The sequence below is a fragment of the Macaca fascicularis genome, chromosome 6 (assembly GCF_037993035.2).
Source record: "Macaca fascicularis isolate 582-1 chromosome 6, T2T-MFA8v1.1".
NCBI lineage: Eukaryota > Metazoa > Chordata > Mammalia > Primates > Cercopithecidae > Macaca > Macaca fascicularis.
In genome coordinates, this window is record NC_088380.1 from 6,450,844 (window position 1) to 6,465,406 (window position 14,563).

The 14,563-nt window shown below is 43.7% G+C and overlaps 1 long non-coding RNA gene across 1 annotated transcript in view; it reads right to left on the reverse strand.

Annotated features, from left to right (window-relative positions):
• Positions 1-14,563, reverse strand: part of LOC123573915 (uncharacterized) — a 198,188-nt gene that overhangs the window by 32,200 nt on the left and 151,425 nt on the right. The window lies entirely within an intron of this gene.

Consider the following 14,563-nt stretch of genomic DNA (forward strand, 5'->3'; position numbering starts at 1 on the left):
AGGAGGTCAGTTCCACCTGAGCCACTGCAACTCAGTGCCCCACTCCCAGCTGACATGGACTCCTGCCTTGAGCCCTCACAAACAGGCTCTGAGTGTGCACTGTGTGTGCAGGACTCTGGATTCCTGATGACCTGCCTGGGTTCCGAATTATTCCTCCTTCTCCTGGAATCTCTTGAGGTCCTATTCCCTGTGCCTACCCTCTAGTCCTCTGCTGGGACCTTCTATGGGGGTTCGTGGCCACCACTGGCATTGTGGGTTCCAATTCTGGCTATCTCACCTACTGGCTGTGGGCCTCTCACAAGTCAAGGATCCCCTCTGAGCCACAGTCCCTTGTCCCAAAATGCAAAAGGGAGGCCACGAATCACCAACCCCCACCTCATCCACCTGCCTCTGCAGCAGCAACTGTCAAGCATCAGCCAAGCAAAGGCTATGCTCAGTGCCCCTAAGGAGCCGGGTGAGGCTCTGAGGGCCCATGAATCACAGATAATCACATTGATCTAGACCTTACTTTTCAAAGGACGTCTCTCGCCTGTTCTTCGGGAGGTCGTTGGTTGGTCCTCTGGGTGGGATGCCACTGATCTGTTTCCATCCATACCATTCATCTGCACCGCACTCTCACAGGGGACAATTGGAAAAGCCCAGTTTTTGTTCTTTCTCAAGGACAAAGTAAATGCAGACTAGGGCCCAGAGCTACCTGAAATCCCAAAGGAGGTGATAAATATTTGCAGAAGGAACCCATTAATAAAAGAGTGAGTCAAAGTGCACAGTGCTGGCTGGGCTGTGTTTTATGATCAAGCTGCTGTGAGGCAGGACGGCTTCTGAATTGATGAGGAGAAACCCTGGGGGACTCAGAATTCAGAACCGAGTCTCCACTGCAATGTTCACTTGAGATGGGAGGAAGCCCTCATTCGGGACCCACAGCAAAAGTCCATCTATTCATCTAACATTTACTGAGTTCCTTCCGTGCTGAAGATTAGGGATACAAAGGGCAGAGGCAGACAAGGAGAGAAGGCTGTGAGGATGGGGAATTTAATGTCAAGTAACTTTGAAGAGGCTGAGGGCATCGACCAATTAATTTATTCACTCCTTCAACCCGAACTCACTGAGTCCTTCTGGACCAGGCCTTGACTTTCCTTTCATTCTGCTCTACTTCTGTCTTCTCCCACAGGACTTTTCAGCTTCTAAAAGATGGATTTTTAAAAATGTTATTGTGTCTTTGGAAATGTTTCTGGATCCCTCTGCTGGAGCGTAAGACGCCAGGAGGCAGGACCTACGTCAGATGCATTCACTGAGGTTTGCTAAGCACGTAGAAGGCGGTATGGGAGATATGAGTAAGTATTTTCTGATAAATTAACTTTGCCTCTCCAAGACTAGAACCACAGACGTGACAGTCAGTGTACCTGGACCACAGACCGGGAGTGGCTGGGATCTCATTTCTTCTGAATGCTTCACTCCGTCCCAGTCTCTCTGGCACACAGTTTTGTCTTGAATTTGGCCCCCTGGACTGCTGGCTTGGGTGGGACCCCTTCCTGGGTGCAGTTCTCCCCAGGGCACTGCCACTGCTTGTAGATCTTCCAGGGCTAGCCTGCGCGTCCTGCATCTCAGCACCGCGAGTCTGGAATGGACACTCTCCCACATTCGTCTTTCTAAACCTCCCCTCTGACTCCTGGCCAAACCTTCCTCCAAGATTTTTATACCCAGAAAGGAAGAAGGGAAGGGGCAGGGAATTGAAAAGAAAGGTGAAGTAAAGGGAGGGGCAAGGAGGGGGCTTTGGGAGAGTCAGCTCCCGTCTGGGAGCAGGCAGTGAAACACAGGCTAACAGAGGACAGTCACGTGGCCCCTCCTTCACCTCCTATCCCATTTCTCTGTGAGGGGCCCAATTTCTGCCTTCAAAGGTAAGCAGAGCACAAAGCCATGTGTCTCCTATGTCGTCAGCCCCTTCCTTATTCAGTCAACCGTGACTCTCCACACTGCTGATTGCCCACCGTGTGCCGAGCTCTGGGTGAAGGAAGGGAGTTTCAGAAACGCAAGGTGTAGATTGCACTGTTCTGAACCTCGAGGTCTAGTAAGGGCGACAGAACAGAGACCAACAGTTACATCGTGGAGTGAAGGTACTGCTATACCTGCGCTCAGGTGCACGAGGGGCCCACAGAGAGGCACCTGACCAGAACAGTGGGCCTGAGGAGGTGTCTGGAAGAAGTGGTAGGTCAGCTAAGGCTGAGGAAAAGAGAACAAAGCATTTGTGCACAGGCCATTCCTGATGGAGGGAAAGAAAGACCTGAGAGCTTGGTCTCTTCCCAGAGCCTCACAGAGCCCAGAGTATCTAAGATGAAGCTTCCAGGAGGCCATGGAGAGAGAGGGCTCAAGACACAGTAGAAGGCAGATCATGAAGAAGACTGTCTTAGTCACCCCTGCCCACATCACAGAATCCCATAGGCTGGGGGGCTTCAACAACAAGCATTTATTCTCTCACAGTTCTGGAACCTGGAAGTTCAAGGTTACAGATTTAGTTTCTGGAGAAGGTTCTGTTCCTGGCTGGTGGTTGGCTGACTTCTGGCTGTGTGCTCACGTGGCCTCTCCTTGTATGTGCACGGAGGGGGCAGGAGTGCTGGTGTCTCTCACTTTTCTTATAACGACACCAATATTGCCATGCTAGGATCCCACTCTTATGCCCTCATTTAAATTACCTCCTAAAGACCCTCTATGAATTTGGGAGGACACAAATCAGTCCAGAGCACTTACAGAGGAGTTTGAATTTCAGCCTTGCAGGGTTTTAACCATTGGAGGCATATGATCAAATTCATGCCTTACAAATAGCGCAGGGGTCCCAAAGCAAGGATGCTTCAGGAGGAGCATCTAGTGTGCCTAGTCATCTGTCACCACCCTGTTCATAAACAGGGCAAGAGGGAGGACTATGCCAATGTATTTTATTCTCATGTTTTATTAGGTTGGTGCAAAAGTAGTTGTTGTTCTTACCATTAAAAGTACTTACAGAAACCAAAATTACTTTTGCACCAAACTAATATCATGCTGAGCACAATTCACATAGAAATTATGAACGTGGTTCATTCGCCATCTTGAGAAATGAAAAGAAGATTGTGCTTTAGGGACCCCAGGCAGCTGCTCACTCAGGAGCATCAGGCTCCTCTGTCATTTCAGTACAGAGCGATCCCAACTCTCGGTGGCTTATACCAATGAGCCTCCGACTCCATTGCCGTGCACACATATATTATGCATTCGGCAAACTTCAAATTATTCAAGAAGTAAACCAATTATTTCCTAAGGAAACCACTAAAATTAATAAAACCCTGTATTTTGTGGACTGATTTATTATTATCATCCCTTTGAATCTACTTTGGGTTTTTTTTTTTTTTCTTCATGCAGCTCAAAGGGTTCTATAAAAGGTTTTGCTATCAGACTGCTGTTCCAAAGTCAACCCTTGAGGTAGTTAGGATGAGAAAATATGCAAATTAAATTGCAGCATGGACCATTTTCACAGGCATTTCTGCTAAAATAAAAAATTTAAATATGTAAAACCAACCACAAGTTTACTTGAGTGTATCTCCTCCCATGTGTACATTCCCAGGATTATTCATTTAACTCTCACAACAACTTTATAGGTTGCGTGTAGCCGGTACTGCTGTACTCAATGAGATACATTCTTTGTTAACAATACAGCAAATTTAGAGTTGGGATTGACTCTGGGGGCCTGATACCCAGAATTGATTGGTGTCCAATTGATCAATGATTCTGTTTGGTGACCTGCTATCTTACTCCCTAAAATAAATCATGGATTTTGTTAAATTTGTATTTTCATACAATGTGTAAATGATTCCAACCATTTGTTTTCTTATTCTTTTTGTCATTTATCAAGTACTTTTAAAACCCTATTGTACAGGAGTGACTTGGGTAAAAGCTGACTTCTTAGTAATGGGCTTAAGAGTTCAACATTCAGAAGAAATATACTCAGTATCACAAGGGAAGCTCAAAAGCAATTTTCCATCATGCAGTGCAAAGAAATGGTTGGTGCCTAGAGCATTTTGACTCAAACTAAAAGCTCCCCCTGTTCGGTTGTTAGGTTTCTAGATGTTTGGGAATATCACTGGGGGATGGGGTCCAGCAGACCAACTCCAAGGCATTCATCCCAGTGTTGGGTGGAAGGTGAGAAAAAAAACCCATCTCTTATGAAGGCAAGATCCTCTCACAGCAGCATTTGCTGTCTCGTTTCTGTGCTGGCCCTGCTGTTACAGATTGGGAGTAGGGACATCATCCATCAAGAATAACAACAACAAGATGTTGTTTGTAACAAACCAACCTTGACCAGTTGTCACGGACCCTCTGAAGGCCACCTTAATGGATGGGCATGTCCAGGGGCCTTAGGTGTAAGTCATACAGGCAATGTTACAGAGCCATCATTCAAAACATTACCTAAATATCCTTGGACTTGTTTGTGTTTTCCATGTGGGCTCACAAGACATGGGATGGAGTAAGAGATGTTATTAGTGGTTAAAAGCATGACCTCTAGGGCCAGTCTGCCCAGATGTAAGTCCCTGCTGAGCCGCTTCCAAGTTGTGTGAGCAGAGGCAATTTACTCCACCTCCCTTTGCCTCAGTTCCTCATGGGAACATAGGGGACACAGTAGCACCTACTTCCTAGGGCTGCTTTGAGGATTCAAGGAATTTATAACAAATCCTGGCACACAGTAAGTGCTGTACATGTATGTTGTTCTTAAGGTGAAGGAGGAGCAATGGGGAGACACTTGAGTGGGACTTTTTAAAAAATACATATACATTTAAAAGATGAATGCTGAGAAGGTGATAACACATCAGATAACGGGGGAATAATGCTTTCTTTATTCATTTTTAATGTATTATTTATTTAATTTTCATAAAGATAAGAGAACAATCAAAGCAGAGAGAGCAAACACATTTAGGACCAAGCAAATAAGGAAAAGAAAAGGAGGCTTGAGGGAACTGTCCATGCTCTTTATGAACTGTTAAGGATTGTTATGTTCTAAGCCGGGCATGGTGGCTCACACCTGTAATCTCAGCACTGGGAGGTCAAGTCGGGTGGATCACCTGAGGTCAGGAGTTTGAGACCACCCTAGCCAATATGGTGAAACCCCGTCTCCATTAAAAATATATAAATTAGCCAGGCGTTGTGGCGTGTGCCTGTAATCCCAGCTACTCGGGAGACTGAGGCAGGAGAATCACTTGAACCTGGGAGGCAGAGGTTGCAGTGAGCCAAGATCACACCACTGCACTCCAGTCTGGGCGACAGAGCAAGACTCCATATCAAAAACAACAACAAAGAACTATTCTGTTATTTGCTCTTCTGCATGAGTTTGGTGCCCACTCAGCAAATGATGGATGATAAACTGTCATGCACAGGACCACAGCTTTCTTGCTGGGCTCTCCCACAGAACCTTGCAGAATGTTGACAAGCTACCAAGGGTCAATCATAGTTGATTGATTATCCCAAGAAGTCAATCTTGGGAAAAACCTGCTTTGGAGAAATGATTGGATCTTTGGGTTATAAATCATTCAATAATGGTTGGATGATTTGCCTGACTGGGACAATGGTTCTCTGTACCAGCACCTGCAAGATGGGTTTTCTACCTACACCCCAACATCCAGCTGTACATGTTTTTTAGTGCAACTTACAAAGTGTCATCTACATTTTAATCTAGGGGTCTTCACCCTTGCTAGCCTTCCTATTTGGGAACCCCTACCCCATACTGTTTTTCTAGCTATCACCTACTTCTATTTAGGTCTCGGAAATGACATCTCTTCCTTGGAAAGGTCTCACTGACCAGGTTGGTTCTTATGGTGACCAGCTCTCCTATTCCTCCACTTTTTCTCTTTTGTGATACTTCCTGGTAGACTGCATAGCACAATGTCAGAATTGTGCCTGCCCAGCATGGTGTTCTAAGCACAACGTCTGGCATGCAGTAGATGCTCTGTGAGTATTCATGAAATGGTTCTTGAATGCCTCTTACCTAAAACTCACCATGGGCCCACTTGTTGCTAGGGTCTGAATGTTTGTGTCCCCCCAAAATTAATACGTTGAAATCCCAACTCCTAAGGTGATGATATTAGGAAGTGTAGCCTTTGGTAAAAGAATAGGGAAAAAGGGCAGCTCTCTCATGAATGAGACTAGTACCCTTATAAGAGAGACCCTCACCCTTTTCCGCAGGTGGGGTTAGAGTGAGAATATGGCTCTCTATCAAGAAAACAACTCTCACCACAGACCCAACCTGCAGGCACCTTGATGGTGGGCTTCCCTGTATCCAGAATTATGAAAAATAAATTTCTGTTGTTTGTAAGCTGCCTAGGGTATGGTATTTTGTTCTAGCAGCCCAAAAGAACGAAAACATCTATGAATGAGCAGCATTGTGTTAACTGACTTGTTACAACAAGCAAGAACATGCACCATGGTAAAATGTGGGGTGTTTCATTAAGAGGGGGTTAGAAAGGAATTATTATGGGATTTGAGCTTTTTGTTAAGGTGATTCTGGGGAAGTTTCAGGAAAGCTGAGCATTTCTCTGGGTTGAAAGCCCTCAGAATGTCAGAGTACTTCTATGATTGGGTATATTAACAAATCTCATCTACAAGGCAAGAGAAATGAACCATGGCTTAAGCTATAGTTGTTAAAGAAACAGCAACCATTTCTATTAACTGGGATTGGGGGATGTATGGGCCATTTTTATGATATGGGCAATGTTCACGCTGTTTGTTCCAATATGACCACAGAGCAGTCTTGTTATTTTCTGACTGTGATGGTCACAGCTTTCTCTTGTGTTGTTGTTCTGGAAGATTTATATGCCCAAGGCAGAATACCTTGGAGAATACCCAGGCACTGCTGGGACGTCCAGCTCCTAGCAACATCAGGCTCTGGCTGATAGAACCAGGTCAGTTTGCAGACATCTGGGGCTGCTTTTGTCTTTTCAGAATAAATCATGAGAGGTCTGTCTTCTCTTTCTTATTCAGTCTGGTTTTTTTTCTTATCTTCAGTCCACCTTTAGCTCCTTAGAAAACCTCAGATCATTAATGTTTCTTTGGGTTTTTGCATTCTTCTTCCTATACTAATAGCACATGTGAGTGTGTGTATGTGTGTGTGTGTATGAATGTGTAGTCGAGTGTGTTCTGAGTTCTGAACCCATTGACTCAATCAACTGTGGATAAAAAAAAATTCGGGAAAAAAATTTCACAAAGTTCCAAAAAGCAAAACTTGAACTTTCCACATGCCGAGAACTACATTGCATGCACAAAGATGTAGTAGTGTGTAGGCACTGGATTAGGTATTATAAGTAAGCTAGAGATGATTTAAAGTATACAGGAGGATGTCCGTAGGTTCTGTGCAAACACTACATCATTTTACATCAGGGACTTGGGTATTCCGGGATTTTGGTATTCACAGGGCTTCTGGAGCCAATACCCTGAGGATACCAAAGGATGATGGCATATATCTAGAATCTCTTTCCAGATAGATATAGATAGATTGATTCTATTGGTTCTGTTTCTCTGCTAAACCCTGACAAATACAGCCACAGACCCTGAGAGGGTATAAATGTGGAGTGGAGCCTTGGTTAAGAAAGGAGGCCCCAAAACTGGTTGTTACATCCTAAAGGAAACAAGAGAGCTGGACAACCAGCTCCTCTTTTGTTGAAGTCTGTGGGAAGACAAAGCAGTAACCTGACAACCATGGTGATGGTGGTTATGCCAGTTTGAAATTGAAAAGGCTTAAATACATGAATTTGAGGTTGTCTCTTTTAATTTTTCAAATTTAACAAGCAACAACAAACTATTTTTTTGAAGTCTGAATGACATCGTGATTTGCAAGAAAGTAGAGTCCATCAACAGTAATATTTGGAGACCCAGGTAATCATTCCCCTTCATAGACTTATTAGGATGTAAAATTAGTTTCTTTGCACATAAGCACCCTAAACGTACCCTGCAATATAAAGATAAAATTAATTTAGGGAGGCTTGCTCCTACTCCTGAAATTCAGAGCAGAGTGTATTTTTCTGCGAGCCTTCTAGAAGGCCTCCCCTTTCTTAGCTTTGAAAACACTTTGGATGTGCTAGCGTCTGGCCCAGAAGAAAGGGGTGTGATTGGCTCTAGAATCACCCAAGGTGAACTTGAGAGTATCAGGAATAAAGCTCATCTGCAAATGGTGTGTTGTTACTTCCAACACTTAAAACCAACTGCTAGTTTCAAGTGTAAAAGATGGGATTCCCCTACATGTTGACCATGGCATGATGCTTACACGTCTGTTAAATATTAAACTGCTTGGTGTTGAGCTTTACAGGAAAAAAAAGGAAAACATGCTTTCTGTAATTAGTGGGACTTTTATCTAAGCTGCTGCTTTTGACGGTTTATTTCATCTGAATTTTGGTTCATCAAATTTGCTTTAGCAAAATATCCTGGCTTTAATAACCAGAAGTAATAAGTTACATTTAGGGAAATGAATTCATATATAGTGTGCATATAGAGAGATATAGATACACTATATACACAATATATATATACACTATATATGCTATATGTCTAGATATACTATATTTTATTGATATACTAAATACTATATATACTACATACTATATTTTATTGATATACTATATACACTATAGAGATTATATACACTATATGTAGATATTACATACACTATATATATAATATGTTACATATTATATAGTGTATATAGCGTATCAATTTTTTATTATTGATTAATCAATGGAGTGCTTAAGAAAACAAAGAGATGGGCATGGTGTTACTGCAGTGATATTCAAACGTGATGGAAAGTTTTAGGCTGGATGGACATTTCAGAGACTTCGAATGTAGCTTGCAGTGTTTTCCTGTTGTGGTTTTGTTGCCTTTAATCTGGTGGGATGTCTTTGAATTCCCAGTAGATGTGTGGCACCTCGCTTCTTCCTATATACATGTAATTGAACTTATTTTCTTTTCAGGCAAGGCTTAGCCCTACAACCATCTTCATTAATTAAGTGCACCAGGCTCAAGGGAGAAATTCACATCATTTTCATAAAACCAGGTCAAAGTGTCAGGACAAAAGGACTCTAGATTTGTTCCTTAAACCACCCACTCAAACACTAGCAGGTCTTCCTCATTAAATAACTCCTTTGAGATCATTAAACCACATTAAGCGCTGTCTATGATGTTAAGCAAAAACAAACAAGAATACGCGTTCTGTTGAAAACTAAAGCCAAAGCCTGTTTAAGTCTTGATTCATACACAATTCTTGCCTAATGTATTTTAAATGGAACCAATGCAGCAGTGCTTTCCTGCTAATTGGAGATAATCTTACTTTGAAATAAATATTACATAAGACTACTTTATGAACTCACAATTAACTCAAGGCTACGTCTCCCCTTAGAGACTATCTGTATGTTTAACATGTTTGTTGAAGAACAGCCATTTTGTGTATATGCAGAGCTCTCGTCCTATACCCCAGGGTCTTTTGCCTCTGAACTTTCCCAAGTCCGCGGGACAGAGAGTCTGCACCTGCCCTTCACCTCTGTCTCCTTTGGCTGGACTCTCTTCTGGCTTTGATCTGAGGTCCTGCTTCCTGGATTCCAGACATGAAACAAAATGTCTCCTTGGCTCTGCTCAGTTATGTGGCCAGGCAGCTGCACCATCAGCATAGGGACGGCTTCATCCACTGACCCGCCTCCAGAGGGCGCTGCAGGAAGAATGTGGTGGGTTAACCAAGTTACCAGTTTCCCACATGCCAGGGGCAGTTTCATGGCCTTTGTCATTCCTTGGACTCTGATCACCTCTACCTAAAAATTAATCCAATATGGTAAAGCAAGATCTATGGTCTCAATACATCTGAAGTCTCTTATTGTTTAAATTAGGGACCACAAGAAGAATGACGGAGTTTTATAAGAATTCAAGATCTTGAGAAGAACTTGGGGGTCTTAGGAAGCTACGCCCTGGAGCATGGTGTGGAGGGTAAAGGGGGCAACTCTCCACATTCTGCCTGAGACAGGCAGGACCACGCCTGGATGGGAGGATGCAGCTTGGTGGGGAGCATCTCTCTCTCGAGAAAAAGCCTACGAAAATTACTCTTAGTCAAGGCCTGAGGGGGGTGTGGCTGCGAGGAGCCCCCAGAGGCAGTGAAGAGGCTGTGATGCTTTGAGGACATTAGGATTACCAATTTCAACTGGTTTCCTGGGATATGATGAATCTTCTCCCCTCATCATATTTTATTTTTGAATCAAAAGTCATATATTTTTTAAAAATTTGGGGGATGCATCTATTAGATTGGTATTTCCAACTACATGAACAGGTGTGACACACCTAAGCATTGGGACACCACTACATTTCAACACAGTGGATACACACACTCTGACGAACTCTCACACAGCTCATCCACACTCTTTTTTTTTTTTTTTTTTTTTTTTTGAGACGGAGTCTCTCTCTGTCGCCCCGGGCTGGAGTGTCGTGGCCGGATCTCAGCTCACTGCAAGCTCCGCCTCCCAGGTTCCCACCATTCTCCTGCCTCAGCCTCCCAAGTAGCTGGGACTACAGGCGCCCGCCACCTGGCCCGGCTAATTTTTTTGTATTTTTTAGTAGAGACAGGGTTTCACCATGTTAGCCAGGATGGTCTCGATCTCCTGACCTCGTGATCCGCCCGTCTGGGCCTCCCAAAGTGCTGGGATTACAGGCTTGGGCCACCACGCCTGGCCTCATCCACACTCTTACTCACTGACACGTCACACACTCATGCACAATCATACATGTTCACATTTATACTCACTCACATATACACTCACACACACCCTCACAGGCTCAAGCCCTCACACTCATACACTCACATACTCACATGCACACTCAAAAGCACCCTCAAATATATATACACACACACACCCCAATATCATACTCACACACACATGTGCACCTTCATTCACATCCCACACACAGATGTGTACTCACATAATCACACCCAGTAACACACAAATATTATTCATGTAACCCTAATGCTATGCAAAACACCTTAGACATCCTTTGTTATGCTGTGGTTTGAGAATTATTACCTTACCTATATTATAAAAAAGAAAGTTGAGACGGAGAGAGTAACTCACTGGAGGTCCTGCAAGAAGTCATGGGAGAACCTGTTCCACTCCACCCACCTATACTTCCCAGAATCACACCACATGCAGAGAGCGATAATTCTAATTGTGTGCTGGTGTATGTGAAATCAGAGAGGTGAAGACCAAAATGTGACTTGCCACCAAATAAAGAAAATATTTCCATGTGAATTTTTGTGTTTGGTGTCAGCAGAGCCTGCTAGGTTGTACCTCAATCGCAGCTAGTATACAGAGACCCCTGTGCCCAGCGATTGTGTTTGTTAAGCTAGCTTTAGCCCAAAGCCGCCTCCTTGCATATGTTAAGTACAGCCTAAAGGTCTCTCCACACATCGTGAATGGAAACCTTACTGGACCTGTAAATACGGTAGCCCATTCTTGTGCCCAATACAGGATGTCAGCCAGTCACAGGCCGCCCACTATTCACACCATGTTCAAATGAGGCCAATGCCATCTGTTGCCAATCTAGCTGTTTCCATAGCTCACTTTCCTGGTTCTGTCCATAAATGATCTCAGGCCATGCAGCAACCTGGACTTGCTCTGAACTTACTCCAGTTCTGGAGGCTGCCCAGTTCACAAATCATTCTTTGCTCAATTAAACTCTGTTAAATTTAACTTGTCTAAAATTTTTCTTCGAACATATTCAGAAAGCACATCACTGGAGCTGAGAGCTGAGTGACATCTGAGAACAGCTAACATCAGCAACCTTCCAAAAGGAAGCCTGATGGCCAGCTTGGAGGTGTCCACAGGACTCACACCTGACAGGTAGGCTCCTGCCTGTCCCACCCCCTGGCATCCTCTTCCTTGATGAGCTAGGTTAGACTCCTTGGGTGTGCTTCCTGGGCACCCAAGTGTCCTGGAGTCAATGTGGTGAGCAGCACCCTGCAACACCCACGCCCACTCCACAAGCTGCTGACCTGACTCAATGGCACAGATGCCCATATTCTGTGCCAATCTTCACAACTTAAAATTAAAGAGGGGAACATTGGCAATTCCCTGCCCATCACTACTTTCAAATCACTTCCATTGCTTTGGTTCTCTTTACAGTTATATCCTGCAGGATAAATCCAAGTGTTGATACAAGCAAGCAGAGTGCTGTTCTTACACCTACTGACCAGGCTTACCTTTAGAATTCTGAATCTCTTAATCCATCCCCACTGCTTCTCATGACTATCTTTCACCTCTAACTGCTTTGCCAGAGGGGAAGAAAAAATTGTTTCTTCCAAATGGTGTCTCTTCTAAATCACTGGTTCCATCACCTTGTGAATGTTCAAATGTATCAGCTCCAGGAGACAAAATGACAGAGTGTCTTCCCAGATTCCCTTCAATTTCGGGTCTCCTGACATATAAATCCCAGCTCACTGAAGCCTTTGGAGTAAGCTCTGCTGTTGACAATACGATAGCAGTGCATTCTATGTGCCCTCACTGAGGAAAATCACCAAAGGAGGAGCAAGTGTGTGTACTAAGGTCAACACAGAGCCAGGTGCCTGGGATGCAGCCATCATTGTTCCTTCCCCAGACTCAGAGAGGGCGAGCAAGTTCCCCCAGGCCACACGGGCTGGTAAATGAAATAGCTGTGATCTGATCTCCAGTCCATGTAACTCCATTTCTGTTCTCTCCAGCAGTGCTCCCTTGTTCCAAATTTATTCAGCATGGCAAACACAAGGCCATGACACCATTTCACAAAGAAGCCAAGAAGAAACACCTGACAACTGACAGCGCAGGACTTCGTCCAGGTGGGCCTTCTGTTGATGATGAATGATGAGTAGTTGCTCAGAATCACACAGTGAACCAGTGGGCGAGGATCTTGGCACAGTGTCACCTTTCTGCCCACATCAGGCCTGCTGGAAAAAGACACCCATTCTCTGTTGTTCAGAAAAACAACATTTTGGATAGGATGGAATTCCTTGGTTAACAGTCACCAGTATTTAGAGGCACATTGTAAAATTAATGACAGAATTGGGAAGGGAAAATAATTACAAGATTATCTCTCCTTTCAAAAGGTTAAACACTGAACACACGCACAGAGTGAAGACAATGTGTTCCTGTACAGTTTGGTATAATAAGAAAATAGATAGCCCTTGTGAGAACCTCCTGATACTTTTGTTAATACTTGTAAAATGTAGGTTTAGCTCAAGGAAAGGAAGTACAGATTCAGGTAAGGCATGGCAAGCTTGTGGAATTTCTAAGAAAAAGAAGGAAATATGGGTTAGTTTTTCCTATGACTGCATAGATTTCTGCAGAACGGCAATTAAAACCAAGAGGGACCTGGAGGGCCCACCCAACCGGGAGGAAGCTGGGGGCTCACATCAGAGGGTGGTTCTTCTGAGATGGTGCTTCAATTCCTCTCATCTGAACAAAGAAACTTTATACATGTAAGAAAGACAGGGTTTTTTGGGTTCCATGGCAAAGAGGTCTTTAGAGAAGTTGCTATTTGCTATTATGGCACATTTCTTTTTCTTTGATCATCTGTGGGAAGGACTCTTAGAATGAAGTGTTTCAACCAATACAATTGGAATTATTTTTAAAATGAAATTGGTAATGGTCTTCTTTACTTGAGTTTGGTTAACTTTCCTAAAAAGAAATGATCACCATGGGCATATGTCAGGCTCACTTTATTTTACGATGACCTATCTGCATTCAAAATAAAATTATTTAATTTCTGAAAATTATCAACAGACCCATAGAGGCTTTTCTGGAAGAGAAAGAACCTGAGCCAACATTCAGTCCAACTTCATCATTCTGGAATAAAGAAACTAACTCCTGGAGATCTCAGCTGGTACAGTAATGGGTGGTCTCCAGGCTCAATTATGTGTTGCTCACAGCCACTGAGACTGGAAAGTAGAATCCAAAACAGCAAAGCAGGTGTGTGTGAGATGTGTGTTGCAGGTGTGAGTGTGGGTGTTGTGTCACCATATATTAGTCAGTTTTCACACTGCTGATATAGACATACCCAAGACTGGATACGTTATAAAGAAAAAAGAGGTTTAAGGACTTACAATTCCACATGGCTGGGGGAGCCTCACAATCATGGTGGAAGGCAAGGAAGAGCATGTCACATCTTACATGAATGACAGCAGGCAAAGAGAGACCTTGCGCAGGGGAGCTCCCATTTTTTTAAACCAAGAGATCTCATGAAACTTATTCACTATCACGAGAACAGCATGGGAAAGACCTGCCCCCATGATTCAATTACCTCCCACCAGATTCCTCCAGCACATGGGAATTCAAGATGAGATTCGGGTGGGGACACAGCCAAACCATATCATTCTGCGACTGGCCCCTCCCAAATCGCATGTCTTCATATTTCAAAACAAATCATGGCTTCCCAACAATCCCCCAAAGTCTTAACTCATTTCAGCATTAACTCAAAAGTCCACAGTCCAAAGTCTCATCTGAGACAAGGCAAACCCCTTCCACCTATGAGCCTGTAAAATTGAAAGCAAGTTAGTTAC